Raw genomic sequence first — 16,730 nt, forward strand, 5'->3', positions numbered from 1 at the left:
TTCCTCCCACCTTTCAAGGATGAACCACCAATTCCTTCGTCTCCTTGAGCCATTATTTTAACTAGAGAAAATAAAAGGAGATATATAACATATGTATGAGAAGAATTGATATGTGCAATAATGAGAAATCTCATCATTTATATAGCTATACCTCCTCTAAGTATCGATGTAACATATGCATTATTGACGGAGGAATTTGGGAGCAACAAAATTTGAGGTTCGTAGCCGAAAATAAGATCTATGATGGCGGTTCTTCATCAGAAACGTGAACAGTAATCGGTAGATCCGATGAACAGTATTCATCGGAAAAGATGAACAGTGTTTGGTGGTGCTGATTATTGGGGGCTGAGATTGCTTAGGGTTAGTGGTGGCTCATTTGCGCTCTCGCTTCTGACCCCTTACAATTTGCCTACGTACCCCTATTTATAAGGGATCAAGCCCACGTAGTTCTTGGGGAACAAGAAACCTAATGATCTTAGATTTCTTATCCCGAGGCCCAGTAGGAAACCTACTGGAAACCATCTTCTACTAGCTTTAGGAATGTCCGCCGATGAGGCCCAACCACAAAGGCCCAAGGCTCGTCCGCGGCTTCGAGACTTCACGGATGAGGCATCTCCCTGGCCAAGGATAACCCTCCACTACCAGCTGTTTTTCTAGTCGGTGGACGCAGTTATAGCCGTGGTTCACCCCAAATGTTGGACGCATCCTTGTCCCCCGATAAGGAGCCCCTACCAGATTGCAGGACAAGTGATCCCAAGCTTTTGGGTGTAAAGTGCAGGATACTCCAAAGCCTCCCAACGAGGACACCCGTTGACTACAGAGACAGAGCTCGCAAAGCACACACCAAATTTCACCCCACATCCCCAATGAGGATACCCATTAACTACAGGAGGAGGCCTTCAGTCCAGGCTTGCCCATGGAGGTCTCTGACCACGGACACCGCCTTTCCTGTAGATGTGCTACAGGAAGGAGTTCTTCAATAGAGTACCTGCATCAAATAGGTTAGTAATAATTATCTCCATCTTCCTTGAATCTTCCACAGAGCCCGTCCAAGTAATCATGTTGAGGTCTTCCTAAAACATTTTATCAACTCAAGACGCGCCCTAAGTTTTGCCTCTTAGAAGGACCCAATCTAGGAATCCTCTACCATTTCCACAGTAATAGGGCGCCCCTTCTCTTCCTTTTAAGGGCGCGCCTTCTCTTCCTTTTAAGGGCGCGCCTTCCAACATATGGACGACTACAATTTTCCATCTATCCCTTTCTCAATAAGGCGCGTCTTCATTACATAGGGCGTGCCTTCCATCTTTTTATGGAAAGTTAATCTTATATATTCCTTAATTTTAGGCATTTCTTCCTCAATTTTGACTATTTTTATCAATCTCAATCTGAATATTGTTTATACCAATTTTTGGGCATAACAACTACCCCCAAATTTCATATGCTATTGAAAATGGGATTGAAATTTTTCTTCATCTTTATCAAAATCTGTATAAACAAATTTCCCAATACTTTTTTACAGGGCGCACCCTGAACAGGGCTCGCCTTCTAGCTTTCCTTTAAAATTCAATACTGTCATGATAAAAAAATACGGTGCGCCTTCATGAGGGCGCGTCCTAGGATTTGAAATGATTCGAAATGATTACCCTTATTTTTCGGGAATCGTGATTGACGTGATTGATTTGGACAACTGTCCTCTTTTTACTATAAATACTAGTCACAATCAGTCACTTTTTTTACTTTTACTCCCCCCCCCTTTTCACTTTCTCTTTCATTCCAAAAGATTCAACCCCAGCAGTACTATTTTGCTCAGAACCGACCTTCTCTGTTACCATTCTCCAAATCTTTTCCAGTCAACTTCTTCTCCATTTGAAAAGGTATGAAAGACTTCTTGTATTTCTGAATTTCGTTAAGTAAATCACATTGCATGTCAAATTACCTTTTCATCTCCCTTTTTTGTTCTTGATGATGTGCATAAAATGATGTATGTATCTGTGTATGTATATGTGTAATTTTGAATTTTCGCTTTTTTAGATGCAAAATCATTGGATCCAACTTTTAATTTTATATTTATAGGAATCTTAATCGTTTATCAGTAAAACCAAAAGCATATGTCTTATGATAAGGCGCGCCTTTACATTTATACAAGGCGCGTCCTTTTTATTTTCAGCAACGTCATCGTCATCTAACCTTCCAATAGCTTAACATTCATACTTCATAGTAGCCTTTATAGATTCTTTAAATGATAGGACGCGCCTTCTTAGCATATGACTCATCTTGGAAGAAAGCTGACATAGATCATAGGAAATACCATTCTCTTAAGCCTCCCTTTACTTTTTCTGTTTCCTTCATACTTTCGTATCTCACTCTTTCGAATTGGGCGCACCCTCAACATTCCTTTTGGTTTTCTTGACAGCTGGAAGACAAGGGCGCGTCCTCTCCTTTTCACCCTTTCAAGAATTTCCTTACCAATTTGGGAATCTATTATCCTCCAAACACTTACTTCGACCCTCAGCCTCCAAACGCTCACCATACCCCTAAATTCCTGAACCGGGTGGCGCGCCTTGTTCAAGATTCTAAAAAGGGTACCTTAATGGCAGATTTTTCAGACAGTTCTTCCACGGACAACATTCCTTTATCTCGTAGACACGGGAAGCAGAAACTAGTCAAAAAAGAGAGGTCCCCAGCCTCAACTAGTACAGAACTGGACGATGATGACTGGTTTGAGAGTTTGAACGCTAACAGATATAGGGGTGTTGAAAGGGGCATCAATGTAGATGCAGGGCCTTCCAAAGTTTCCCATAGGGCTGTTTCTCCAAGCCTATCTCCACAACAACCACAGGGCGCGCCTACCTCTCCTATTCCTGAGGGTGCGCCTGAAGTAAATGTATCACCACTTCGTGATGAAGCAAATTTCTTTCATGAGGACTCCTTCCAGTTTTCCACCTCCCCTGAACTTTCTCCAATCCCCTTCCAACACTGGGAAGTTTCTGACAGTGAATTAGACTTTGATTGGGATGAATTCGAACCATGCAATGAAGCTGTGAAGAAACGCTTCAGGAAGGAGCATGGAAGCTTTTCTGTGTGGGCATGTCCTCGGCTTGTTTAGATGAGCAACTAGGATGGCTCATGGAGTTTTATGATATGGAGGGAATATGGGCGCGCCCTTTAAGCATGATGCGGCCCCATATCTTCAACTATGGGAGGAACTTCAAAATCCCTAGGATGGTAACCAGCCCTAAGTTGGTATCATTAGGAATAGGCGTGCCTTTACATCCCTATCTTAGGGAAGTGATTGAACTTTACGATGTGGCTCCACTCCAACTCTCTCCCAACAGCTACAAATTTATTCTGGCCCTGTTCATTCTCTACACAGACCTGGGTTTTCCCCAACCTTCAATGGATGAAGTTACTTATTTTTTCAACCTGAGAAAGTCTGACCACGGGTACTACTACTTGGTTGTAGACAAGCAGCATAATAAGAAAGGTTTCTCTTCTGGTAAGCTCAGCCATGAAAAAGGATGGAAGGAAAACTTCTTTTACTTGTATGACGTTCCCAGATTAAGGATAAGATTCAACAAGTCACCAAGTAAGGGCGCGCCCTTTCTTTCTCTTTCCCCTACATTATTTCTTTGTTCCTTCTTTTTTTACATCCTTATACTTTTTCAGACAGACCAGTGGCCAAACCACTTAAGGGCGAGCCCAAAAAATGAGCTGAAGCCCTTCTCAGAATGGCTGCGGACAGGTGGAACTTTAAGACCTTAGTCACCCGGACAAATTTGATGCGAGTCGGAATCCTTTCTGACCAAGTAGGAATGAAGTGCAAATATATAAAATTTAGGAAAGGTACCCCTGTTTCCCACATCATTGACCTAGATAGTGAGGAAGAGGCTGAAGAAGAAGAAGATGAAGCAGAAGACAGCTCTTTTCAAGGCCAAGATCCTTTAGGTCCACTAATTGCAGAGTCTAAAGGCGCGCCTTTTCATACTTGGCGTGTCCTAATTTCCTGTCTGTTAGCTTTTACATTAGCATACTAGATATAAATCCATGTCAATATTGTTAACCTTTCTGTCCCTTAGGGCACGCCTTTCTCTCTAGGTGTAGGATTCTATACATTTTATCAATGCTAGCTTTATCAACTGCCTTTATTTACTGCTATGTTCAGCACACCTAATTGTCATGTTTAATTAACATGTTCTATGTTTTATGCAGACATGGCTCCTCAAAGAATCCCCAAATCCTTCGGGCCGCGCCCTGGTGACAAACCTAGGCCTAAGTTAAAGAAAGATGCTCTTGCAATATAGGCATCCGTCCCAACTTCTACTCCCATTCCTCAAACAACACATGCCCCTAAAAGGCCCATAATTGATCTTATGGAGAAACAGGGCGCGCCTAAAAGGCATAAAATAGAGGGCGCACCTTTAGGATCATCTGCTGCTTTGAATTCTCTTGGCCCCATGGGTTCCCTTCATGTTTCAGATGAAGAAGTGGAGCAATGGCAAGCCATGGACTTGGAAGAGGCCACTCGTGCTTCTATAAAATCATCCTGCCAATTGTTCGTCCACTCCACCCGAGTGGTGGACAAGCTTCTTGAAGAGAGGGCGTGCCTAGAGAGGCTGCAGGGTGACAATAAAATTTTGAAGAATACCCTCAAAGACAAGGATTTTCTGCATGCCAAGGATATCAAAGCCAAGGACTCTGAAATCTCCTTCCTCAAGGATGATGTGGCCAATCTTACTTCTCAACTGGAGATTGCCAACAAAAAGGCTACCTCTCTCCACGTTGAGCTTGGTGGAGCCAACTTGAGGATTGAGTATCTTGAGGAGCAACAGAAAATGGGCTGGCCTGATGAGAAGAGGGAAATGGCTGATGAAATATTTGCCAATGTTTTCACTTCTACATGGTTGGTTTTGTGGCCAATGACCCTGATTACACTTTCGAGAAGTTTGGGGAAGAGACGGTTGCTGAGATGGTGGAATTTAAGAAGGAGCACGCTGCTGAAATCAAGGCGAGGAGGATAGAACTTGGGTTAGAGGAGGAAGAAGGTGAGGGCGCGCCACGAGAGGAAACCCCCAAGGACGCGCCTGAAGCCGACCCTACTGTTCCTCTTCAAACCATCCCCTCACCGGAGAAGTCTCAGGGCGCGCCCTGATTTATGTTTTTCTTTTATTCGTACTTAAGTTTCAAATACTTCTGAGGAGCCAGCCCTTTTTTGATGCTATGCAAAGTTGTACGACTTATTTCTTGCTACCCTTTTTCCTTTGCGTTATGACATTTCGTATGGCTCAATATGATTTTATCCTTCTCAGTATGCATAAAAATTTGTTAAGGCACTCTGACTTTTTCTTGGCCATTCTGTATTTCCAAAAGTATGACCGATATTTTTATGAGGGCACGCCTTATTTCTTTCGCAAACAATTACTTTTTCTTATTAGCGATTCCCTTGCAATAATTTACTTAAGTGCCAGCCCAAAGGCGCATCTTAATCTGGAGGACTTTTCCCCTAGCTTATTTGACTAGCCATATACTTTTATTCTTTGGTCGTTAGTTTTTTAGGTGCGTCCTTTCATGTAACAGTTTTTTAGTAGGGCGCGCCCTTACTTGTTTGCATACTTATGTAATCTTGATTATGAAGTAACAGTTTATTCGATAAGGCGCGTCTGAACATAGGGCGCGCCTCTGGTAAAAAAATTTCATGCCAAGCAAATAAAGCAAATTGAAGTAACTTTTTTCTTTTATTGATAATGCGCTCTAGTGTATAAATTACACCAGTCCCATGGCTACTATGCTCTATGGGGAAATTATTTGAAAATTTTCTTTTTTCCGCTAGTTCCAAGGTTTGCAGTCACATGTACTACCCCCTAGGCTAGGAGGAATTTATTTTTCTACTAGTCTATTACATAAGAATTAAGCATGAAAATAAGGGGGACACAGCCACACCCTACTGATAATACTTCCGTAAATGTTCCACATTCCACGCTCGAGGAATAAGTTTACCATCCAGATCTTCCAAGCGATAGGTTCCCTTCCAGAGTATAGCTTTGACCTTGTACGGTCCTTCCCAGTTAGCTCCGACACCCCGTGCTGAGCTATCTTAGTGTTAGGCATAACCTTTCGTAACACGAGATCCCCAACCTTGAACGGCACAAATTTTACCTTTTTATTAAAATACCTTACGATCCTCTGCTGATATGCAGCAAGCTTTAATTGAGAGTTCGTTCGGGCTTCGTCTAACAAATCCAAGTGAAGGCTCTGGTTAACTTCTGCATCTTCCTCAACAAACACGTCTCTCTGGAGGGATCCAGCTCCTACCTCCACGGGAACCATGGCCTCATACCCATAAGTTAGCAGAAATGGGGTTTCTCCTGTAGTCGATCTAGGAGTCGTATTGTAAGACCAGAGGACCATGGGCATCTCTTCTGGCCAATCTCCTTTTTTCTCTTCCAACTTTGCCTTCAAGGTATGTTTTATGATTTTATTTATAGCCTCCGTCTGACCATTACTTTGCGGATGATAAATTGCGGCAAGGTCCTTTCTGATTTTCAAGTCCTCACAAAGCTTCTTTAACTCTTTACTATCAAATTGTTTCCCATTATCCGAGATGAGTTTGTAGGGGATACCGAACCTGCATACTGAGAAATTGAAAACAAAATCCCTTATCTTCTTTGCCGTGATCGTGGCCAGTGGCATAGCCTCCGCCCATTTGGTAAAGTAGTCCACAGCTACCACGGCGTATTTCACGCCCCCCTTTACTTTGGGCAACTCTCCAATGAGGTCGATTCCCCACATGGCAAAAGGCCAAGGACTTTCCAATGAGGTAATGGTAGATGTCGGGGCGTTGGAATAGTTGGCGAATCGCTGGCAACGATCACAAGCCCAGACAAAATTGAAGGCATCTTCTCTCATAGTTGGCCAGTAGTATCCTTGTCTGAGTACTTTTATTGCCAACAAACCACTCCCCGAGTGATTGCCACAGATCCCTTCGTGCACCTCTCTGATAATATAAGTTCCCTCTTTCATATCCACACAACATAACAATGGCTGGTTAAATCCTCTCTTGTATAATACCCCGGCATATTCAACATACTTTGCAGCCTGATACCGAAGGCGTCGAGCCTGTAGTTTGTTTTCTGGTACAGCTCCTGTCTGAATATAGTTATGAATAGGGGTCATCCAGCTTTCTCGCGAGACTTCTTGCGTCTGAAATACTTCTACCTCCGGAATACTCGGAATTTCCTGGATTCCCAAAGGGATTTGTCCAAGTTGGACGCTGTCCATCTGTGACCCCATCTTGGCTAAAGCATCCGCATTACTATTTTCTTCTCACGGAACGCTTTCTAGCCTGGCACTTTCAAATTTTTTCAACAGGCGTTGCGCACATCTCATACATAACTCCATCCGCGGTCCCCGGGCCTGGAAACCTCCGTTGACCTGGTTCACAACTAACTCGGAATCACTCCGAACTATCAGATTCACGGCCCCCACTTCCTGAGCTAATTTTAGACCGTTGATCAAAGCTTCATACTCAGCATCGTTGTTAGTGACATAAAACTTGAAATGGATAGCACTCATCAAACGGTGCCCCTCCGGAGTGACCAAGACAATCCCAGCACCTGATCCATTGTTGTTCACGGCCCCATCGACATGTAATATCCACCAAGGGTGTGGGAGTTCCTCCCTCTTACCATCATGAGAATTTCCTTGCGAGGAAGGCTCTGCCAACACTATGGCCTTGTTATCAACTTCAACATCAAACTCAAGTATAAAATCAGCCAGCGCTTATCCCTTGATTGACGTGCGAGGACAATACTCCAAATCGAATTGTCCTAAATCTACTGCCCAATTTAATATTCTCCCCGAAGATTCGGGTTTGTGCATAATATGTCGAAGCGGATAAGCGGTGCGAACTTCTATTCGGTGAGCCTGAAAGTATGGTCTTAACTTTTGAGCCGCAAGAATAAGAGCGTACACTAGTTTTTCCATGTTGGTATACCTGGTTTCCGCATCCAACAAACTTTTGCATCTCTGCTTCCTCTGCTAAGGCTATAGCTCTCTCTCCGCTTACGACCCTGCATTTTTGTCGAACCCCTTTATGCTTGGGATCGATATTCAAACGGTGGTACATTACCTCTGGATCAATTCCTACCATATTTGAATGGCTCCATGCAAATACATCAAGGTTCGCCAAGAGAAATATTGAAAGACCTTCCTTCAACCTCGGTGCCAACTGAGATCCTATTCTTTAAACTTTACTTGGATCTTTTTCATCGACAGGGATTTCAATTGTATCTTCTGCTGGCCCCATCTTCTCCGTTGGCATCGGGATCCGGGGATCCAGGTCGGGCGAGTCATGGATTTCATTGTCCTGTAGAGAAGGCGCATCCCCTTTAGGAGGAGCGTCGACTTCTTTAGAAGGCGCGCCCTATATAGCAGGGGAATTAACTTCCTTGATATGTTTCGCGGGTAAGGGCGCTCCTTCAGGAAGAAGGGCATCTACCTCACGCCTATCCTGTTCGAGGCTTTGCATGATGTCGAGTCTTCCTTCTAACCGTTCCCCACTAAAATCTGCTTGGACTATGGTGTTCGATGCCTCCTCTTCTTCCAATATCTCAATTCTAATTGTGTCTTCCAAGAACAACATTCTTGGGGGTAGCCCGGAGGGACGCTCATCTTCTTGCTCAACATAATAATGGACTCGGATTTCCTCGATCGGTTGCTCAATGCTCTTTTCTTGATCGTCGTCTGATGTATCTTCGGCGTGGGAGTCTTTTCTAAAGCCACTCATAGCTTGCCTGTAGCACTCCCGAGAGTCATACTGAGAACCCTTTATACTTCCCACTGCATTTGGCGTGGGAAATTTGATGGTTAGGTGGTGGATTGAAGTAATAACCCTCATCTCCCGTAGAAAAAGTCGTCCCAGCAACACGTTGTGGGACGATTCCTGATTCAGGACCTTAAACTCGAGCATCTTTGTTACCGACAACGGGCTTTCCCCAAAGTACATGGCAACCGAATCGATCCCATAACTCTAACTTCTGCGCCAGAAAAGCCATAGACCCACGAATCTTCCCCCAACATATCCCGATTAGGTAGTCCCATCTTCTTAAAGGTGCTGTAGTAGAAGATATTTGCCGAGCTTCCATGATCCACGAAGGCTCTATGGACATTTTTGGTTCCGATCTGGATGGAATTAACCAGCGCATCATTGTGGGGATGATGTACCCATCGGGCATCTGCTTTTCTAAAGGTAATATCCATGGACTCGCCCATAAATACTTTGGGCGGTCGAGTTTCGACCCTAGGAATGTCTGTGAGAGGCCTGAACTGTGCTTCCCTAGCGTATCTTGCCAAGGCTCGGTTACTGCATTCCATCCCGGGATCTCCCCCGTAGATTGTTCGGATGCTGCCATCCCTGGCAAATTTATTTTCCTCCAGAGTATCATTGTTTGACCCGCGCAGGGCTCGCCTTTCTTCTTCCTTTGCTCTGTCATCCTTGTGCTTCCTTACTTCCTTGACTACCCATTCACCAAGATATCCTTCCTTGATAAGCGTTTCGATTTCATCTTTTAAATGTCGACACTCATGCGTGTTATGTCTAGATGATTCATGGTATTCGCAATACTTTTTCTTGTCTTTGTTTTGCCATGATGATAAAGCTTCAGGTTTTCTAAATAGCCCTTTATTTTTGTTTACTTCGAAGATATGCTCGATAGATACGACCAAAGGTGTGTACCGGCTTGTTCTGTAGTCATAGTTTGAGGGAGGACTCCATCCCCTCCTCGTGCTCGCGGTATTCACCCGGTCTGGGCTTCGACTGCTCCTTCTGTACCTTGGGCTTGGAGACCTATATCTCTTCCTTGCTTTGTTTCTCTGACTTGCCTGTGAAGTCGGTTGCACCTCTGCGAGAGATTGTTCTATAACTTTAAATGATTCTGCTAAAGCAAAGACATCTGCTAGAGTAGCCAGGTCTTTCCCTTATAAGTGCTTCCAAAAATCCGAGCCAACCCTTAATCCTGCGATCAAGAAGCTTTTCAGGGCTTCGTCTGATGCTCCCCTCACGCTGGTAGAATCAGCGTTGAACCTTTTGAAGTACGATGTCAAGCTTTTATTTTCCCTTTGCCTAATATTGGCAAGAGTTGTGACAAAGAGTGCGTACCTTACCACGGCTTGGAACTTGGTTAAGAACAGAGTTTTCATCTAATCCCCGGAAGTGATTACTCCTAGCCCGAGCTTTTGAAACCACTGTTGTGCACTTTCTCTAAAGGTTGCCGCCAAGAGACGGCATCGAGCCAAGTCCGGGACTTGGTACACATCCATCTCTATATTAAAATGACCGAGGAATTCCGCAGGATCTGAGTTTCCATGGAAACGGAGATCGCTAGTAGTTTTGCGATACCCGGCCGGCAACTGTGCCTCTCTTACTGCCACTGAAAATGGGGAAGGGATTTCAGCTGTGGCCATCACTCTACCTTCCAGGTGGTTAAGAAGCCTTTTCAGATCTCCCACATTGAAAGTTCCCACACCCGGAATGGTCTGCATTTGAGGCTGTGGACCTTGGGGTTGCACTGGAGGTACCTCTACTTGGTTCCCCCTGGAGGGGCTTGCTGATGGTTCGTGTTCTGGGCGTCTTCAGGTATCACAATTACTTCGGGGTTCCGACCTTGATCTCTCCCCTGATTTTCTTCTTGACCCCGACTGCGGCCTCGAGTCGTACCGCGATCATAGTTTTCCACATCTCTGTGATCATCATTTTCTGCATAGTTATAGTTGTCTACTCCATTATGCCAGCGGGAATCAAGCTAGCCGCGGTAATTGTCACGACGGTATCAATCTAAGTACCTACCTCGGCCTCCACCTCTTCCCCTCCATTGAGGCCATCTCCAACGATCGCTTCCATACCCACGACCATATCGATCCAGCGATCTGCGGGGAGGAGCTCTCTCATGATCGCGGTGCCACTCCCGATTTTCTTGGGAATTCGGGGGCACACGCATGGTATCATGGGGCGTCACATCTCCACGATCAGCTTCTCTCAGCCATTCAAGCAACAACATCCTTAAATCATCATCGCCCAAGCGGATCCCCAAGCAATCTTTCAAAGCTGCGAAACCCCGTTGCTGATTTTCTGGCATCGACTCCGCCTGTCGGCGTTACTCGAGACTACGTCCAGACCGGTGCGGATGGGTGGCTCCCTGGTTATCCGCCCGCAGAATTTCCCGACCATCAGCATCTTCTTCCACTAGCTCGATGATTGGGGACGTGTCATTGGAATAGTCTAGGCGCCGTGGGGTTATCGGCACACGCCCTCCTCCGGTGCGGCCGTGGCTGGCTGAGGCATCCCTATCAGTCATAGGTGCTTTTCCAGGTGCATGAGTTAAACGGCTGCGGCGAAGACCCCTCCTGGTCTTGCGTCGCTCCACGGTGCTCAATCTTGAATCGAAACCATTCAAAGCATCGCCCATATGATACAGTTGTTCCAATAAGTCGGCGTTGCTGATGAAGACAGGCGGCTGTCCCCCAACATCCGGAGTAGGACGATCAGTCATTGGCGGAACGTAGGGTTCATGTTCATAGCCGTGATCAGAATCTTCCTCAGAACTTCCATCATAAAAACTTCCATCACGATATTGAGACATCCTTCCTCCTAGATGTAGATCTTGATTAGCCCCTCCTTCTAGCGCCAATTTGTTGATGGAGGAATTTGGGAGCAACAAAGTTTGAGGTTTGTAGCCGAAAACAAGATCTGTGATGGCGGTTCTTTGTCGGAAACGTGAACAATAATCGGTAGATCCGATGAACAATATTCATCGGAAAAGATGAACAGTGTTTGGTGGTGGTGATTATTGGGGGCTGAGATTGCTTAGGGTTAGTGGTGGCTCCTTTGCGCTCTCGCTTCTGACCCCTTACAATTTACCTACGTACCCCTATTTATAGGGGATCAAGCCCATGTAGTTCTTGGGGAACAAGAAACCTAATGGGCTTAGATTTTTACCCCGAGGCCCAGTAGGAAACCTACTGGAAACCGTCTTCTACTAGCTTTAGGAATGTCCGCCGATGAGGCCCAACCACAAAGGCCCAAGGCTCGTCCGCGGCTTCGAGACTTCACGGATGAGGCACCTCCCTGGCCAAGGATAACCCTCCGCTACCAGTTGTTTCTCTAGTCCGTGGACGCAGGTATAGCCGTGGTTCACCCCAAATGTTGGACGCATCCTTGTCCCCCGATAAGGAGCCCCTACCAGATTGCTGGACAAGTGATCTCAAGCTTTTGGGTGTAAAGTGCAGGATACTCCAAAGTCTTCCAACGAGGACACCCGTTGACTGCAGAGACAGAGCTCCCAAAGCACACACCAGATTTCACCCCACATCACCAATGAGGACACCCATTGACTACAGGAGGAGGCCTTCAGTCCAGGCATACCCCTGGAGGTCTCTGACCACGGACACCGCCTTTCCTGTAGATGTGCTACAAGAAGGAGTTCTTCAAAAGGGTACCTGCATCAAATAGGTTAGTAATAATTATCTCCATCTTCCTTGAATCTTTCACAGAGCCCGTCCAAATAATCATGTTGAGGTCTTCCTAAAACATTTTATCAACTCAGGACGCGCCCTAAGTTTTGCCTCTTGGAAGGACCCAATCTAGGAATCCTCTACCATTTCCACAGTAATAGGGCACGCCTTTTCTTCCTTTGAAGGGCGCGCCTTCCAACATATGGACGACTACAATTTTTCATCTACCCCTTTCTCAATTAGGCGCGTCTTCATTACATAGGGCACGCCTTCCATCTTTTTATGAAAAGTTAATCTTATATGTTCCTTAATTTTAGGCATTTCTTCGTCAATTTTGACTATTTTTATCAATCTCAATCTGAATATTGTTTATACCAATTTTTGGGCATAACATGCATCACCTGATTTCAAATATTATTTAATGCATTTTAATGTATACTCAGATTTTATATTATCTAACTTGTATTTACAACTACATTTTTTTATTTTTTTGAGAAATCTGACAATGAAAATGATTCTTTATGCATGTTAATGGTGAAAACGGCTATAATGATAATAGTAATTTCTGAATGAAACGCGTCTACAAAATCTAGAAAAGAATATTAGATATGTAGTATATTTAGAACGTAAATATTCATGTAGTGGTTCCTATAATTTTATTATCTAAAATAAATGATAACAATCTAGATTTTATTATTAATTTTTAGGACATGAATATTATATAGTTGGTTTGTGACCGATCGAGTTTGGATTTTGAAACAACACAATAAAGTTATTTTTTGGATTTTAATATATATTTTCTTCACATTTGAACATTAAACAATTGCGAAATTTAAGTAAGTGAAATCGTAAAGTACCTTAAGTATTATTGATTTAAAAACTATTTTCGTGATTTAAGATTATTGATTAGTAATTAGAACTTCTAGAATTTCTAAACTTTTAAATTGCAATATTTAGTAACTAACAATTATAATAACATATAGTTATTTTTTTATATTAGGAGTAAGTTATAGTTTTTTTAAAAGAGATTTTATTTTTACTTATCTACATTTTAGTGTATTATATTTTATATTTTTATTAATAATTCGCTCAAATAGAATATTTTAAAATATATTTACAAAATTTATTTAAAATTTTGTCATTCCTAAGGTATTGTTGAAAGATGTTTAATTGATTAAATTATTTTGAAATTTTTTAATTTGCCATAAAATTACTTTATGTTTAATTTATTAAAAGAATATTACAGATCCAAGATATTTATACAAGATATTTTTTAATGATCAAGATATTTTTTATTAATTTACGGTAAAATATGTTAGTGTGTTTGGTAAAATACTAGTTACAATATTATACTTCTGGCTGGATTGTGTTCAATCCAGATTTTAAAGTTATTTTTTGACTTCTTGAAATTTAAGGGTATTCAATTTAGATTTTACTATTTTTTTAAAAAAAACATTCTTGTGATATTCATTAAGGACTGTAAAAAGTTTATTAAAATTTGAGTTTAGTCAATCTAGATTTTAAAATTTACATATTCGATTTGGATTTTAAAAACTTCACTGAAGTTTGATGGTATTCAATGGTTCATTGACTTATTTCATTAGATAAACTGATTTATTTTGATGGATTTACTAGTATATTTTAAATATTTTGAAATCTCTTTAAAATGCATGAGATTTAGTAGTATTTATGAAAAACTCTCTTAAGTCATTAAGACATTGCGAGATTTTTTTATCAATTTCGTTAAAATTTGCAAAGATTGAATATCGACAACATTATTTGAGAATTCATGGATCATTATCAATATATTCTACTAAAATTCAATCTAGGTACTTGTAGTGAGGGGTTTAATACAATTACAATATTTGTGTAGTTATGAAACTATTTTTGCGATTTAATAAATTAAGAACAGAAAATTGCAAATTTGAAATTTAAAACCCAGTTGATATAAAATTTTTAGGTGATTTGATTTTCATTATGTATTTAAGAAATAACTTTTGTTGAATACAAGTATAATCTCACAACTTTTTTTACATTGTGTTGTTTGCAAGAATTAAATCGTAAAATCCTAACAGCTCTAAACAACTCACTTGTGTTTGTTGTCGTCACACATTATTAAACTTGATTTATATATCACCAAGTTACATGTTTGCTAGACTACATAATAGAATAATAATCTAGGTCCAGCAAAGTTGTTTCTTCACTTCTTTCATATACGACTTTATAAATGAAAAGATTTGTCTTGTGATAGCATACTTGATTTATCCCTTCAATGTTCCTGTATTAAAATAAAATGTTTCTTTTTTCTTCATCGTGATGTTCCAAGTCAAAGATTTTTGTCTTGGTTTTTAAGTTCATCTGAGATTCCATCAACCCATGTGTTGTCAGAATTGTCATTGTTAAATCATTGTCAATGGCTATTTGGTAAATTAGCCGTTGATTCAGTTTCTTTAGTATCTGTTGAGTTATGTTTTGCTGAGCCATTTAAAGTCATTAGTAGTTTAGCCGTTGAGGCTCACTTCACTTAGATGGAATTACATGGTATTAAATATTTACACTCGACCAATCTATTATATCGATCATTTTAAGTAAACATGACTTATACAAGTTTAACTATCAACTTCTAATCTTCGATCTCATTAAATATGTTATAAACTACTAATTAATTGATAATCTTCTTAATCAACAACTAATTTGTAAAGATGCTAGCCGTTGAATAGTTACAGAAAGTGACTTGAACAAAATAAGTGAAGTGTTTAGTTATCATAAAATATATAATTCCTAACAACCCCCATTTATGACTGATAGAATAACGACCATAAATTAAATTGTTGATGATAACAGAACATTACTTTTAACGGAAGAATTTGGTTAACACAGATTTAAGGTTCGCGGTCGGAATCAAGATCTACAACGATGGTCGGTGATCAGGAATATCACCGGAGTGCTTTAATTTATGCTTAAGAAACGGCTGAGATTGCTAGGATTTATGTTTGGCTTCTCAGAGCTCTCAAAAATGTACCCACAATGTACCTACGTAACTCCTTTTATAGAGAATCATTCTAGACGTAGTTCTTGGGGAACAAGAAACCTAGATGGACTTGGCTTCTCATTCCGCGGCCCAATAGGAGTTATCGAACCTTCTTTCTATTATAAATCGAACATTGATTTATTTTAGGACTACACATCGATATGGCCTTTTCAAAAAGGCCAAAGTCTCGGTTACGACTTCGGAACTTCACGGAAAAGGAAAATTTTCTGGCTGATGGATATCACATACGCTACAGCTATCTTCGTCAATCGTAATGCAAGTATAGTCACGACTTACTGTAAATTCTTAAGCACATCCTTGCCCCCGATGAGGATAACCACCAGATTACAGGATATGCAAAACATATGAGTGCAAAGTGCGAGACAACCCCAAAGTCTCACATCTAGAACAACCCGCCGACTGTAGAGACACAGCTCCCAAAATACACACTGGGCATTTACGTTCGCTCCCCTACAAAGACAAATTGCAAGACTATAGCGTGATTCCTTTGATATATTTTCCGAGACATTGGGCTCCCGGAATCCCTGTTCCTTACTTAGGGCGCGCCCTAAGAGGATTTGGTGCCCTCCAGAGGCCCTTTTCGTGCTTCATTCACACCCTAAGCATGATTAGGCTCCCCCATTGGATCCTCCTCCTTGCTTGTATGCTTTACATGTTCTATTCAATTCCCAGTTTAGTTGTGGCAACAACTTCCTTCCTAATTTATTCGAGTTATGCATTTCACATTGCAGAGCGGCCACCCCATGCGGCTATACCGCACGAGGTATGCCCTAAGGGATTCTTTCTTCCTTAGCTTCAAAACACGTTTTGTAGACTCCTTTACCAATACTTGTTCTTCATCGTCATCTTTTACTATAGCAATCTTCGCAGTATCCTTATCGTGGTGGCCATCGTAATATTCTCGTCGTAGCGGTCATCGCACGCTTTATTCATTATGATTATTGCAAGATTCCAGTGTTATGACCGTCGTAATCCTTCGTATAGAATTTCACCAATCACCGTCATAACTCATGTTATTCCCTAACAATATAACAACAAAATTATAAAAGGGGGTTGAATGGAATTCTGGTTTCTTTTTCCTTTTATGGAAATTCTTTCTTAAATATACAACTGTGTTTTGAATATGTAAGAATGCAAATAAGACTTTGAAAGTATTCAAAATAACACAAAGTTA

The sequence above is a fragment of the Apium graveolens genome, chromosome 11 (assembly GCF_009905375.1).
Source record: "Apium graveolens cultivar Ventura chromosome 11, ASM990537v1, whole genome shotgun sequence".
Lineage (NCBI taxonomy): Eukaryota > Viridiplantae > Streptophyta > Magnoliopsida > Apiales > Apiaceae > Apium > Apium graveolens.